This window comes from Colossoma macropomum, unplaced genomic scaffold, assembly GCF_904425465.1.
Source record: "Colossoma macropomum unplaced genomic scaffold, Colossoma_macropomum, whole genome shotgun sequence".
Classification (NCBI taxonomy): Eukaryota; Metazoa; Chordata; class Actinopteri; order Characiformes; family Serrasalmidae; genus Colossoma; species Colossoma macropomum.
Window position 1 is genome coordinate 36,984,428 of NW_023494784.1, and position 15,247 is coordinate 36,999,674.

The window sequence follows — 15,247 nt, forward strand, 5'->3', positions numbered from 1 at the left end:
TGCCCAGGTAGGGGATTGAACCCCAGTCTGTAGGAGGCAGAGGTGTTACCCGCTACACTATACCAGCCACTGATGCATCAACCATGAATGCATAAGAACACTTTGCCTGGTTGCCAAACATACACAGGTCATAATAGTGCTCTAAATAGAGAGTCTAGTTTCATATGTTGTTCACATGATCACAAATCTTGATAAACTACACATTTATTGCTAAACAACCTGTGAACCCTAATCTGACCACAACTACATGTAAGAAGCACAAACAGGCGAGAGAAGAAGACACAACTAGAAAATTACAGCGTGTACACTAGCCAATCACAGCGCAGAGGAGCGGCAACACTAGCCAATCACAGCGCAGGAAGGTGTGGTCATGGTGAGACAGGCCAGAGGCAAACAAGAGTTTAAAATATCATGGCATTTAAAAGCTGCTGCTGCAGTGCTGCTGCTCTGAGCTTCAAGATGACTCGCTGTCACCCTCTGATTTTCACTTTATGGACACTTTTCCTCTCTGGATTCACTCAAGGTAAGTTTGGCAAGTTGGGCTTTGTTCAGGTTGTCTAATGGAAGGTTGGCACTGCTGGCACAGTAGAGACTGTAGACTGGCACGCAGAATACAAACACAAGCAGCATCATTATATTTTCAATAAGATGTTATAACAAGCGCTGATATTTTATTCAGTAATAACATATATCAACAAGAAAAGTATCAGTCTGTATCAGTATTTTTGTACAGGGGCGTTGGCTTGTTGGCATGTGAAGATCCAGAGCTCAGCCCAGCTCGCTGTAGAATTGTTTTCGAATATTATATGAACCTGTAAAATGTGCAGTTGCTACTTTTTTAATACATGAGAAATTACACATCAGCAAAACAGTGGCAATATTTACTGTGTCTTATAAACAAAATCATTAAAACAAATCAAACAAATTAAGAGACCACCGTAACAGAAAGTGAAACAATGTGGAGACAATGCCATTTAGAAACCCACTTGCGCAGTTTTCACAAAGATTCTGATATTCATCAGTATTTTCTTATTTGGGATTTGTTCTTTGGTAAGAACAGAATCTACACACACTCAAGAGCACAAAGGTGTGTACAATTCTGTGGTAAAATTCTATTCTATTAACTTATTATTACATGTCCACTGAACTTAAACAGTTGGTTTAATTCCCTTATATTATTTATGGTAAGTTAAAATGATCACAGTGGAGTAGATTTGGTTTTTTTTACAGAGATTTCAGGCACTTAGGCATTTTGTCCCTGGACACTTCCTCTCTCGCATGCACTCTCACTTGCGCTCTCTCACTCATGTGCACAGTTTTTGAGTCAGAGGAGTCGGTGAATACACCCCTGAACAGACCATGGATACTGAGACTTGTGTGTAAATGAGCTGAAATGAAATGTGTGATGTGTTATAATGATAAGATTCAGGGCTCATAAAATACACTGGGGGCTGCAGCTCCAAAAGCCCAGGCCAGGCGATGCCCCTTGCTGGGTAGAAGGCCTTCCAATAGAGACACAAAGACTCCTTTGTTATATTTGCTTATATTTATGTCTGTCAGTGTCTTGAAACTGCCCCCCTCCCACCTAAACCAATTAAGGTGGAAGATAATGGCACTGGATCAGACTTTGCTGACTTCTTGGAAACCACATGTCCTGTAACCCGCCATGAACCAATGAGTCATAAAAGTTCTTGTTTTTCTTTGAAAAGTATTTATTTAGTGGAAAAACTTAAAAAGTCTGATGCTGAAATCAGATACACACACTGTGTCTGTTATGTGTGCTCATTTGATCCAGCTGCCAGCACCTTATTAGTTGAGCCAAGAATCTTTATGGAGGGCCTGATTTTTACCACTATAATCTTTGTTGTGCTCTGCTCTGCTTTGGTTCATCTAAACGTCTCTAAAATAAGACACACATGATTTCACTGAATTAGTTACAAACTCTGTAGCATTCTAATCAGACAGGAAATACTGCACATTTATGACCACTGGCTGTTGTGAAAGACTCAATGAGCAGAAAAGCATAGGATAGACGTGAGCAATATATTGTCTTATACTAATATACTTGTATTAGTGTCACACAAAAATATTTATATTTAGCTTCAATGTTATTGATAGACAATTAAAACTTATGTGCATTGTTTGTTATTTGCTGTTTTGAAAGAGTTCAAAATACCTTCTGTGTGGTCAAACTTTACAGTACTGGGCAAGTTTTCCTTTGGAGTAGCTTAAGAGAAGCAGAAGCCTCACTGAGAAAAGGACATAGACAGAGAAGTGGGACATCAAATCAGTGCAAATCAATCAAAGAAGCTGCTGGTGTTCTCTAAACGATGGACTGACCACCCCAGAGTCCAGACCTCAACATCACTGAATGTGTTTGGGATTATTCGGATCATTTGAATAGTCTCCAGCTGTACAGCACCAAGATAGAGCTAAATCGTAGGGGTTTCTAACAAAGTGGACGATAAGCGTAAATTTCATGTTTATTTAGTCACTTAGCGAGAGTTCTATATTAATAACTCAGCGATACTTATGAGACGCTGTAGCTATTTCCCTAATCAACGCTCAGTGCAGAATGTACCAGCACGAACAAGCACTCTGTTGTTAGTTGTAGATGCTTGGGCTCAGAATAGCTTTGTACCCTTTACTTGAGGTTGGAGCCATTTTTGATTGCGACGGTCACTTTAGGTTTTGAGTCTGCATTCATTTTCCTTGTTTCGTCTTAATATATGCAAATAAGTTTGAATTAGTGACTACAAAATAGTAGTCAATCTGAAATTATGCGTTTTCTTTGGGCCTTATTTCATCATACAGTGATCTGCATGTGCCTCTCCACTATGAATGAATTTCAAAAATACTTCTCAGTCCAAAACCTGACTCAGGCATCATAGAACATCTTTGAGGTGGCTTTTAGAGCATTAAATTCTTTGGTTCCTGTCACCACCACTGTGAAGTTTGAAGATTTATTCAACACATTTCACATATGACGCATTCTGAATATTAATTTCATTATTACAGCTGATACCTAAAGTAGTACCACCATAATAGAATGATTTTAGACTTGTACTTGCATCAACGCTGGTTTTTGATTCCATGTCCCACAGATATGACATGTACCTGACAATATATAATTGTACACTGTATAATAATAATAATAATAATAATAATAATAATAACCACAATGTATGTGTGTAATTTATATGTTGGCATGGTTTTATATTTATATTGTTTTCTTTTTTTTCCATTATAGGTACAGTCATACGCAAATTGCAAATTTTTTATTAACTTTCTAAGTGAAAAGGCACAATTACTATTTATTATCTATTATTTGCTGAGTTTGATATATTGGAGGGAAAAAATATGAAATATTAATTTCCCGATATGTACAATTCAGCAAATAAACAGGAATTGTGCAATAAAATCTGCATCTGAAAGTAACAACCTATGGAATCTAAACATTTCCATCAGACCACATTCATTTTCCACTGTTCAGCACCAGATCCTGAACACTCAGTCATGAGATCAAAAAATGAAGCAAGCTGGTTTAAACCGAGTGTCAGAATAAGTCTTTCTTTTCTACCTGTAGATAAAAATCTAAAGATTCAAGCAGAGCTGCCCAAAATGTGGCGCACAGGCCAAAGCTGACCTGTGGGGATGTTTGATTTGGTCTGTCAGAAAGTTCCCCTAACCGCACCCCATCAAGAGAGAATAAACACATTTTTATACTGTATATAACTTACTGGATTCTTATTTTCTTTTCACAATTGTATTTTTAAAGTGTTTTAGTCACAATTCATGGTATAATGTTTTAAAGTACATTTTCAAAGCTCGATCTGAAGTCAGTCTGCACTGTTAGAAATAAAGGTTCTGTGCAGGTACATTTTTCATTCATCAAGGTACAAACAATGTAAGTGTTCCCTCAAAAGTAAAACAGTGGTTTTAAGGTCTAATTGTGTACCTTAAAGATTTTTTTATCCAAATGGAAAAGTACATATTTGCACCTTTTCATAACCTAAAACAGCCTGGAGACGAGGCTGTGTGGAGTCAATACAACTTAAAAAATATATTTTCAAAGCATTATGGTACAATTATGCTCCCTGACTAAAGGAACTGAGATGCATCCTTGAGGGGACCACCCCGGTGACAAGAGGGTTACTGCCCCAGTGACAGTTCAGTACCTTTTTCTGAGAGTGTACCTGCTTTATTTGTGTTTTGTTTTGTCTTTTTGACCCAATACAGACACGGCACTTTGGTCCCCTAGGATTAAATGTCTGGGAACCCCTGTTTTAGACCAGCAAAAGAGATCTCTGTGAAGCTGATGAAGAGGTTTTAAATTTTTCTTTTTGTGTTATGAAGAATAAAATAATGTTCTTATTTCCTTTAAGAATCCATGAACACATCATTGCTCTTTTTCTGGCTGTTGTCTTCCTTTAATTGGCCTGTGCATCGGCATCTGTGGACTGGGGCACTGACTGAGCATGTAAAGATTCAGAGCTCAGATGTAAAATGTGCAGCTGCTACTTTTTTATTATATGAGAATTTTCACATCTGCAATGTTTATTATGTCTTACAAACCAAATCTTTAAAAAATAAATAAATAAATAAATAAATAAAAACCGTGACAGAAAGTGAAACAATGTGGAGATAATCCAATTATGAAGGTCCTCTCCACACCCTCTCTGTCACTCTCTCTCTCTCTCCACATCAACCATCTCTTCTACATGGCTCCTCTGTAATGTCCTGCTAACAGAGGAGCCTTTTATCTACAGTGGAACTGAATAGTCATTCAGTAAAATTCTTCTTGCCTAAAGCCAAACAAGAAACTATTACAAATATTTCACAAAGCATTCCACCTATGTAATGTTGTGTCCTGATATTGATAGTTAGACAGGCTGACAAGTAAACAGGGGCTAAACATGTTTCTCACATGCAGCATCAGGCTTGGGTCAGGCTGGTTTTGAGAGATTGCGTGATTTTTTTTTTTTTTTAATAAAAACTAATTTGGAGTTTTAACTTAGAAAGGTAAGCAAATAATGAGTTAAAAGAATGTTTACATATTGTTCTGTTAACAGCCAGTTTACAATAAGTTAAAATAATGGTTTTGCAGTGGAGCAGATTAATCCCCCAAGATAAATTGTTTGTAAGCAGCTATTTTACATGAAAGCTCACGAAGAGGTTAAAAATGTAAAAACATTTTTCCTTTTGGCTTTTGAGGAATCACATTAATGGGCCTTATTCACCCACCATCCTGAAGAAGAAATTTCTTCTTATAACACACTTACAAAGTTTTTACCAAAATTCTAACATTCACCTGTGTTTTCTTATCTGGATTTCTTTCTTAGATAAGAACAGAATCTACACACACTCAAGAGCACAAAGGTGAGAACAGTTCTGCAGTTTCTGCATGTCATGAATCTTTTCTCAGGATCTTTCTCAAGCTTTCTCAAACTTAATCCTTGTGTGCTGTTCAGGTTTACCGAAAGAAAAAATTATGTGATTTATCATTATTTCAACCCCAGATTTCTTGGCCTTTGCTCATTTTCTGTGAAGAACATATAAAATAACACATTTTCAGTGTCTTCACTCTGTTACACCCTACACATTTATATTACACATGTGGTGTTTAGGTAAACCTGCAGGGAATAAAAGTGTGGAGGTGCTGCGTCCTTCACTCTGTTCTCCTCCTACATGGCCTGCTGTTAGTGTGTGTGTTTGTGTGTGTGTGTGTTTGTATGTGTGTGTTTGTGTGTGTGTGTGTGTGTGTGTGTGTGTGTGTGTGTGTGAGGGTAGACAACATGGACAGGCTGCTGACTGGCTATAGCTGCTAAAGGACAACCCTACGCTGGCCACTTGTAATATTTTAAACATCTGGTATTTTACATAAATTGTTTTGGCTGTATTGATTTAAGAAAACAATAATGCGGTGGGTCCACCAGACCACTGAGTAACAAACATATCAACACCACATAAGGGTTAAGAAAAAAACTTATTGGTGAATGAGGCCCAGTGTTACTTCCTTCAAGAGTCTATGAATTTGCCTCTGTATCAGTATCTGTGTACAGGGGCGTTGGCTTGTTGGCATGTGAAGATCCAGAGCTCAGCCCAGCTCACTGTAGAATTGTTTTCGAATATTATATGAACACAGTGAGACAGTGCCATTTAGAAAGTCCTCTCCACACCCCACCCCACCCCTTCGCACTCTCACTCTCTCTCTCTCTCTCTCTCTCTCTCTCTCTCTCTCTCTCTCTTGCTCTCCACATCAACTATCTCTTCTACTTAGCAGGACATTACTGAGAAGACTTTTGTCTACAGTGGAGCTGAATGGTCATGCAGTAAAACTCTTCTTGCCTAACACCATACAAGAAACTATTGTAATGTCTAAAACAAAGCATTGCCTCTGTGTAACGCTGGGTCCTGATAAACGTTAAAGGTCTGCAGCCCAACATTGAACTCAGGTCAGGCTGGTTTCCAAATGTGTGATTTTTTTATAAAAATTAATTTATAGTTTTAACTTAGAAAGGTAAGTAACCTGGCTGCCTTAAATGTTTCATTTTATTGTACTTCAAATAATGAGTTAAAAGAATGAAGCACACAATAGACCTCATTCACCAACCGTTCTTACGAAGAAATTTCTTCCTAAAACCCACTTACACAGTTTTCACAAAGATTCTGATATTCATCATTGTTTTCTTATATGAGATTTGTTCTCAGGTAAAAACAGAATCTATTCACACTAAAGAGCACACAGATGTGAACAGCTCTTTGGTGAAATATTGGTGAATGAGGCCCAATATTCTATTAACCTATTATTACATGTTCAGTGATGTTTTAAAACAGTTGGTTTCATTCCATTATATTATTTACAGTAAGTTAAAATGATCACAGTGGAGTAGATTTGCAGCAGATTTGAGATTTCAGGCACTTAGGCGTTTTGTCCCTGGACACTTTCTCTTTCGCGTGTACACTCACTCTTGTGTGCACAATCTCTTTCCTGCTCTCTGAGTCAGAGGAGTTGGCGAATACACCCCTGACTAGATCACGGATAATGAGACTCATGTGTAAATGAGCTAAGAAGAAACATGTGAGGCTAATAAAATACACTGGGGGCTGCAGCTCCAGAGGCCCAGGCCAGGCGATGCCCCTCGCTGGGTTGAAAGCATTCCAGTAGAGACACAAAGACTCCTTATGTTATTTATATTTATGTTATATTATTTATAACTGTGTCTGTTACGTGTGCTCATTTGATCCAGCTGCCAGCACCTTATTCGTTGAGCCAACAATCTTTATGGAGGGCCTGATATTTATCACTATAATCTTTGTTGTGCTCTGCTCTGCTTTGGTTCATCTAAACATCTCTAAAATAAGACACACATGATTTCACTGAATTAGTTACAAACTCTGTAGCATTCTAATCAGACAGAAAATACTGCTCATTTATGACCACTGGCTGTTGTGAAAGACTCAATTAGCAGAAAAGCATAGGATAGACGTGAGCAATATATTGTCTTATACTAACAGACTTGTATTAGTGTCACACAAAAATATTGATATTTAGTTTCAATGTTATTGATAGACAATTAAAACTTATGTGCATTGTTTGTTATTTGCTGTTTTGAAAGAGTTCAAAATACCTTACGTGTGGTCAATCTTCACATTACTGTGCAAGTTTTCCTTTGATGTAGTTTTAAGAGAAACAGAACTAAACAATCCAGTCAAAACAAGCTACAGACATGTGGAAAATGTGGGCACCCCTGGTCAAATCATGTTTTGTTGAGAAAACAAATTAACACATCCTCTACAGAGAACACGTCTGCACATTTTATGCACAATTACAGCTTGCTTAACTCAATTGAACATACTGGGAAAAAAACTGCAGCCTGTGCGAAAGTTGTGGCATATTTTAGATTTTATGCCTACTACTAAACCGAAACCTACTAAATACACCTGATTCAGCTCATCAGTTAATATAATGCAATCATCATTCAGTCTTCAAGAGCTTCCAGGACTGATGTCCCTGCTGTCTTCTCTCTTCATATTAAGACATCTGGATGAATTACAGCTACACAGACTACACTGGAATGAACAAAGTTAGACAATGTGGTTTTAATTCGTTTATTGTTCTGATATTAATTTGTTTTATGTCTGAGAGAATGTATCTCTGGATTATTGCTTTGCCTGGAAAATATGCACACCACTCGTTACACAAGCCATTATGGTTTTCCACGACAGCCTGGAACAAACAGGATGTGAAGATTCTCTATTGAAAAGAAAATGTAGTCCAGAACTAGTCTTAGTCTGGGAAACTGACTCTACGTAGCATTACAGCAGTGATATGCTAGGCTTGATTGCTGTGTTTGGAAATACTGTATCAGCTCTAGAAGTGGAGTTTAGTGTTTCTGTGTGGCTGCCAAAGGGCCCTATCCTACATTGTTCTTGCATGCATTTTCCCTCTGAGGTCAGCTTAACATTTTTGTGGTTTTTATGAACTAAACATAGCTGGTACCACCCAACATTTTTCTGAGAGTGTTGTGGGATCAGTAACATGTCGCAGTACATTACTAACCTGGTGACAAAGGAATAAAGCCATGAAAAACAGACAATTAGAGTGTTTGAAGCCATTTTTTAAACTAACCATGACAGAAACACACATAGTATGATTCCTAATACCACTCTGGGAGAATCAAACTTCGGATGGCACCCAAACAACCAACCATGCTCGCCTAACTACACTACACTTCCCCGCCTAATAACCAAAAGTACAGTGCCCAACCTCTGACCAAGGGAGCAAGACAGTAGACTCCTATGTAGTGCAAATGTATAGGCACCCCTCTATCCTGTTTGAAACCAAAGGTGGTACAAATAAACCAAGCAGCTCCTGTAAGCCAAAGTTGGGGAGTGTGCTGGCATTGTTTCCCAGACATAAGGTACTCGCCTAACACTAGAGTCTGTTGTTGTATACAGAGTTAAGGAATGTGCTGATAAAACATTGAACATAAGCACAACCCCAACACAAGAGCTGCTGTCTCTTGTAAAACAAAGTTAAAATGTAAAGGTAAAACACCAAAGGCTAAAAACACTCCGAATGCAAGAGACGCATTCTCCTGTAAACTTAGTTAGAATATGCTGGTAACATACCTAAACTAAAGCAGTTTAACTTTAACTTGATTAAAAATAAACTAGACCATAGCACCCATGTGAAAACAGTCCTCTCTCCCCTATCCAGCTTGAATGTAGCTTTTAAGCATTGGGCTCCTTCCCCATTTACACCAGCCCAGATTCTGATTGGTCAGAGGACCTCCACATGACTGATAAGAAAGGCAGATACACCTGTGTAGACAGAGAGAGAGAGTGAGTGAGTGAGAGAGAGAGAGAGAGAGAGAGAGAGAGAGAAACACATGCTTACATGTAACATCAGATATAATATATGTATGTAATTACAATTTTCTTACCTCCCTTTATCTCATGGATTTAAGCAGACTGTTTTTGTGACTTCAAGACTGATATATGTAAATGAGCTCTGTTCTGATTGGTTGTCTTTTACTGTGTCTCATCACTCAGTTCAGACTGAAACACTCCTTATAACTTCCGCGTGAATGAATGGGGCTAAACTGTGGTACACCTAATAGTTGTGTATGTTGCTGCTGTTGGAAGAAAACCTTGTATCTCCATTTTTTGTCGTTTTTCAGTTTTTGACATAGTTTGAAAATGCCTGTTGCTCTTTACATTGTACGTAAATTTCATGAAGAATAGACCAAAAGAAATGGACCCAAAATGACTTGGAAAAAAGTCTGGTTCCATTGACTTACATTAAAAGTAAAGTAGGTTTTTTTCCTTTTCGTGTAAAGTTAAAGATACAAGGTTTTCTTCCAACAACAGTGATATGCAAATGTTGGTAAACGGTTCATTCAAAACAGGCTACTTTTAAGTCTTAATTTTAATATATGGCCTGTATGGACTGGGGAGTGAACTCTACATTATGAAGCAACGTTTACGTACTAGGACAAACTGTTCTATAACAAAGAAAATGTGCTCATATGTGGTCTTTAAACGACCAGCTCATTGTTCTGTGTTAAATGGACATTGTTTAGGTTTACATTAAGTGGCTAGTTGTTATCTTTATGATGCACGGTTCTCATTTGCTTGGTTGTGGTGTTGGGTGGTTGTTTCCTATTATGTTTGTGGGTTTTTTGTTCACATTTTGTTTTTTGAGTTTCTGTGTGGTTTGTTTGCAGTGCTACTTCCCCTAAGCGTAAGCCTACTTGCTGAGAAGACCTACTCTGCTCATCATGACCCCACAATTATCACTAAACATTTGTTGTATTCCTTACAGCTCATCCTCAAGTGATCCATGTGAGGCCTGTTGAGAATCCCACCTACGCTGAGGAATACCAGTGTGTAACAGAATGCAACCCTGAACACACAAAGTACAGCTGGAGCAGGTAAATGAGTGTAACCTTCCTCACATTTATGCATTTTATTTATTAGAAAATGTAGCCAAATAATCAGCATGTTCTGACCAACTTGACCAGCTGGGTGCTTTGTGCCTGTTAAGGGAATAGTTTGAATTGTCCACTAACCCCAGATGTAGCTGATCAGCCAGGAAATGTTTGCTGTCTACATTTTGCTTCAACTGCTAGGCTAACATTGCTAAAAATGGAAGTCCCGAAATTGAAATACATATATATATATATATATATATATATATATATATATATATATATATGTGTGTGTGTGTGTGTTTTTGTGTGTGTAGTTTGTATGTATGTATTACAATAACAATGTGTGTATATATCACATATGCATCTTATCTGACAGGCCTCTTGCTTTACTCTAGGCAGGGCTGGGATACTTTTCCTGAAGATGTGAAAGCAGAAGGAGACCGACTACACTTCCTGAAGTTGACCTCTGACCTCAATGGTCTCTACGTCTGTGAGGTAGAAAACCAGTTTGGAGCTGCAGCAGGTTCACTATATCGATATAAGAGACACACAAACGAACTTTAATGAAGGTGAGTCAGAAATAGGCACTGCCAGGAGGCATTTCAACTACAATGCAAATAGTCAGGGATCTCTGCATGAATGAATCAGGCACTCTTTAAGAAACAGAGGTCTGGATTGAGTAGGAGCTTGAATGAGAAAATGGTTAATGATGAAAGGCTCATCTGATCATGATTTTTTGATCTTGAATAGTTTCGATTTCTTCTTCTGTAGGTTGGTCCTTTTATATGCCCACAGATGGCTGGGCGGTTTGGTGCTATAATGACAGAGGGGTTTTTTGTTTATACTGAACCAGCATCTCTTTTATTTTTGCAGGATATGATGAACAACAAGACACCCAGGAAGGAAAACAGAGCTTCTTTTACAGTCGCTCACGGTGATTAAGATCACTCACTTACGAAAAGTCTGAACTATTTAATACAGTCCCAGCCATTTCCTATTTACTGAGTGTAAAGATCAGTTGACCATTGTATAAACATTTGGCATTCATGTTTGTTTTGAATTGCCAGTCAGTCTACAGTCGACAGTCATATGCAAGTTTAGGCGCCCTTGGTCAAACAACATGTTTTCTTGATTTTCTAAGTGAAAATAAGCTAATAAGTTAACTCACCCTCCACAGAGAACACACTTCTGCACATTTTCATGCACAATATTGTTTATTTACTGCGCAACAGTTTGGCACATTTTGTATTTCATATTTATTTTATAGATGTAATCAGAGCAGCAGAGAAAGCCTACTTAATGGAGGAAGTGCAGAAATTTCCAGCATTTGTTCCACTTATGGCATGAGAGCTTACAGGATGCTACTCCTCCCCGCACTGCCGATATGATCCCGTTAGCCTTCATTCATTCCTGTTATCAGCATTAAGGATTACTTTAACTCAGACAGCCTGCTAAGACAGGATGCTGCCAAGCTGTCAGGCTGCTGATCACACCCTTGCATTTCTTGTAGGTCAGAGCCGCTGTGGTCTCTGTCTGAACCACAGAAGGTGTTGCACAGAATTATAAACACTGAAACAACAGGACATTTGATCTTCATAACGGAACGTTGTTGAAGCAGCCTCAGAAATTGAACACAGTCAGTTAGGGTTAGGGTTAGGGTTAGATTAAAATCAATTCTGCTAAGCTTTAGATTAACTGTCAGGTTTTTCCAATAAGAAGTCCCACTGTAAAATAAAAGTGTCATAGTACTAAAATTAAGTGTTATAATAAACATCTAGCTATGTTTAAAGGCAGAAAAACATTAGAACAGGGCTTAAAAATCACTGTTCAGACCTAAGAACTGACGTGATATCAAACACCCCTTCATCCCTAGCACATTCGCCAAATGTACTACCTTGACAACCACAAAAGAAAATATATATATATATATATATATATATATATACACACACAGAAATAAGCTAAATTATCTTATAATATTATAACAGTCTCAAAATGAGAAATATCAACTAGTTTTAAGACAATTTCACTTGCTACAATATCATTTTTGCAGTGTAGATGGTTGCAACATTCAGAGCTTTAACTAATTTTGAAATGAGTATCCAGGGGTCCCAAATTTTGTTGTCTGCTCAGAGCCCCAGAATCACTATGTCTGCCCTGATCATGAAGATGCTTGAGAGAATGATCGTGCAAAACCGCATCAAGTCAAAAAGGAGCACATTTCTAAAAGAATCTAAAGAGATTCTTGTGGATTCTTTAAATAGATCATTTTTAACAGTATTTTTTGCTCTCTGCATAATTCCATAAGTGTAATTTCATAGTGTTGATGTCTTCACTGATATACTCAAATGTGGAGAGCAGTAAAAGCCTTCTATGAGTAGATGTGTCCAAACTTTTCACTGGTATTGCATGAATTTCTGGCACAAAAATACATTGTAACACCATCTAATGCCGGCCTTACACCAAACCACTTTTCAAGTGATTTCACTATCGCAGACAAATTTCCAATGTCAGATTAAAATCATGAGAGTCTTGCCGGAGTTGGTGGTCAGGATCGCGGTCTTAGGTCAGTCTTTTACTAGGCTTGACGCTACGACAAAATCAACCGTGTTTATTATTATCTTAAGTTTTAAGTCTTGGCTAATTCAAATAGTGACGTGCTAGAGGTGATAGACAGAGTGTGAGAGAGAGAGAGAGAGAGAGAGAGAGAGAGAGAGAGAGAGAGAGAGAGAGCAAAGGAGGACATGAATACACAAGAGCCTGAAATCTCTGTAAAAAAAGGTAAATCTAGTCCACTTTAAAACAATAATCATTAACTTAAAAATGTAAATGGGCTGTTTTCATATTTCTAGTTCACTGAGCCTGTAAAAGTAACATAAGGAATTAAGAATGGTGTTATTAAAAAGCATCAATGACCCCCCTCTTTTTTTGCTTTCTTATTTTGGTTGTTTGTTTTTAAATGGTTTAGTTCATAAGACCCAGTCAACAATGTTGAATTGCTGCATGTTTTGTTGATGTTTAAATCTTTACATTAAATAAAAAAAGTAACTCCACATTTTACAGGTGAATTAAAAAATTCTGGGTGATGATCTGCCAGAATATACAACTCTACAGTGAACTGGCCTCAGACCTTTACATGCTCAGCCAGCGTATCTTCCCATTTGTACCACTATAGAGTGGAGAAGGAAAAGGGTTTCTCTGCTTGTGAATTCCCTCCAGGTGCATGATGGGAAATGATCTCAAAAATCTAGTCGCAGTCTTGCAAATAGTGAAACTGCAAGATCCCCTGTCTTTGCAAAATCATAGTGACTAAAACTCTGACACTGTCTTTAGATGTGAAAGAGTGACGGACTTTAGTCTTTTGAAAGTCTTTCCAAACTCCTCTAATGTATGGTCAGCATGAATCGTTCTGAAAGCCTCAAGGGCTCAAATCCTTTGAAACTAAAGACTTCTCACAAGTCAAAGGACAAAAATCTAAAATAAGAGTTTGATGTATGTAAACATTGAAGTTTCACAGCATATCATTCACTCCCCAATCCAGTCAATATACTGAAATTTAACAGCCAAAATGGCCCATTTTGAATTCCATACTTTTGTGATGTCACTAAAACCAACATGTTTACAGCTGCCTATAGTAGCCAACAGCAGTTAAGCCCCACCCACTAGTGTTGAAGTTATAAGGAATCTTTCAGCCCAGACTGATTTTTGAATGAGGAACAAATCAGAGCAGCCAATCAGAACAGAGCTCATTTACATACATCGGTCTTAAACACACAGTGACAAAAACAGCCTGTTTAAGTCAAAGAAAGGTTTGAAAATGGTTGTTTAAAAATGGATCATGACTGATTTGTACAAACTGCACAAACATCATGAATGAAAATACCATAAAAATGTAGAACACGGCCGCTTTAAACCTGCCCTCCTTCAAAACATGCAGGGAAAAGCACACAGGCTGCTGTGGTGTTTGATCACTGTTCATTTTTTAGATGCTTTATTCACCTTTATTTTCACACAGAATAAAGCATTCTGATGGAGGAAAACAGATACAAGTGTTTTTAATCTCTGTCCTCTGAGCACTCGCGTCTTCACCTGTGCTTGATTTGTGGATCAATTCAGTCGTGTTTGTTTAAGAATTTTATTTTTATAAAATTGTTTGCAGAGTTTGGGCACCAGGAGCCACCCAAACACAGCTACAGTGAGGAAAGACTGTCTGGGAAAAAATATGTGAAACCAAAAAGGAGAAGCTGCCCTGACCATGTTGGTATTTCTCAGGTGATCTTGACATCAGGACACGTGGTGTGACAAATGCATTCCTGTGAAGCTGTACTGAAGTGGACTGTAATGGTCTTTATACTGGTGAATGCTGTGCTTGCAGTTTGATTCTTGTTGATTGTGTGAACTCTCTTTGTGTGAGATGTTGTGAAATGGTTCATGTTATAGAGACGCTTACAGACTCAGATTTTACAGTGGTGGTGAAAGGAACCAGGAGCCCTGATGTCTACAGTACAAATATAGCCGTTTTTTTACTATCCAACCCACCAGTGAACCTACACTGGTCCTCTGAGGTTTTGTGTGTGATGTTGTAGGTGGTGAAACAGTGATAAATCTGAAAAAAAAAAAAAAATTAATTGCTTTGTCTTACAACGCCCCCTACCGTAAATGAATAAAAATACATCTTTAGGTCAAAAAGCTCAAATCTATCGTAAAACAATGTCTCATACATCAGGCAACATATTCGTATTCATATTTCATGTAAGCTTTCTGTGAGGGAGCTTTAGACGTATTAAACTCTTCAGACGTCTGGTTCC

At 37.9% G+C, this 15,247-nt stretch overlaps 1 long non-coding RNA gene across 2 annotated transcripts; it reads left to right on the top strand.

Annotated features, from left to right (window-relative positions):
- The first annotated feature begins 417 nt into the window (after positions 1 to 417).
- Positions 418 to 15,229, top strand: LOC118808290. Of its 2 annotated transcripts, XR_005007273.1 has the most exons (5): positions 418 to 523; positions 10,331 to 10,439; positions 10,835 to 11,008; positions 11,313 to 11,373; positions 14,599 to 15,229. It is a non-coding gene; the product is annotated as an uncharacterized LOC118808290 (long non-coding RNA). The 2 variants fall into 2 exon arrangements; XR_005007272.1 differs by lacking the exon at positions 14,599 to 15,229 and having other exon boundaries at positions 11,313 to 11,456.
- The last annotated feature ends 18 nt before the right edge of the window (positions 15,230 to 15,247 follow it).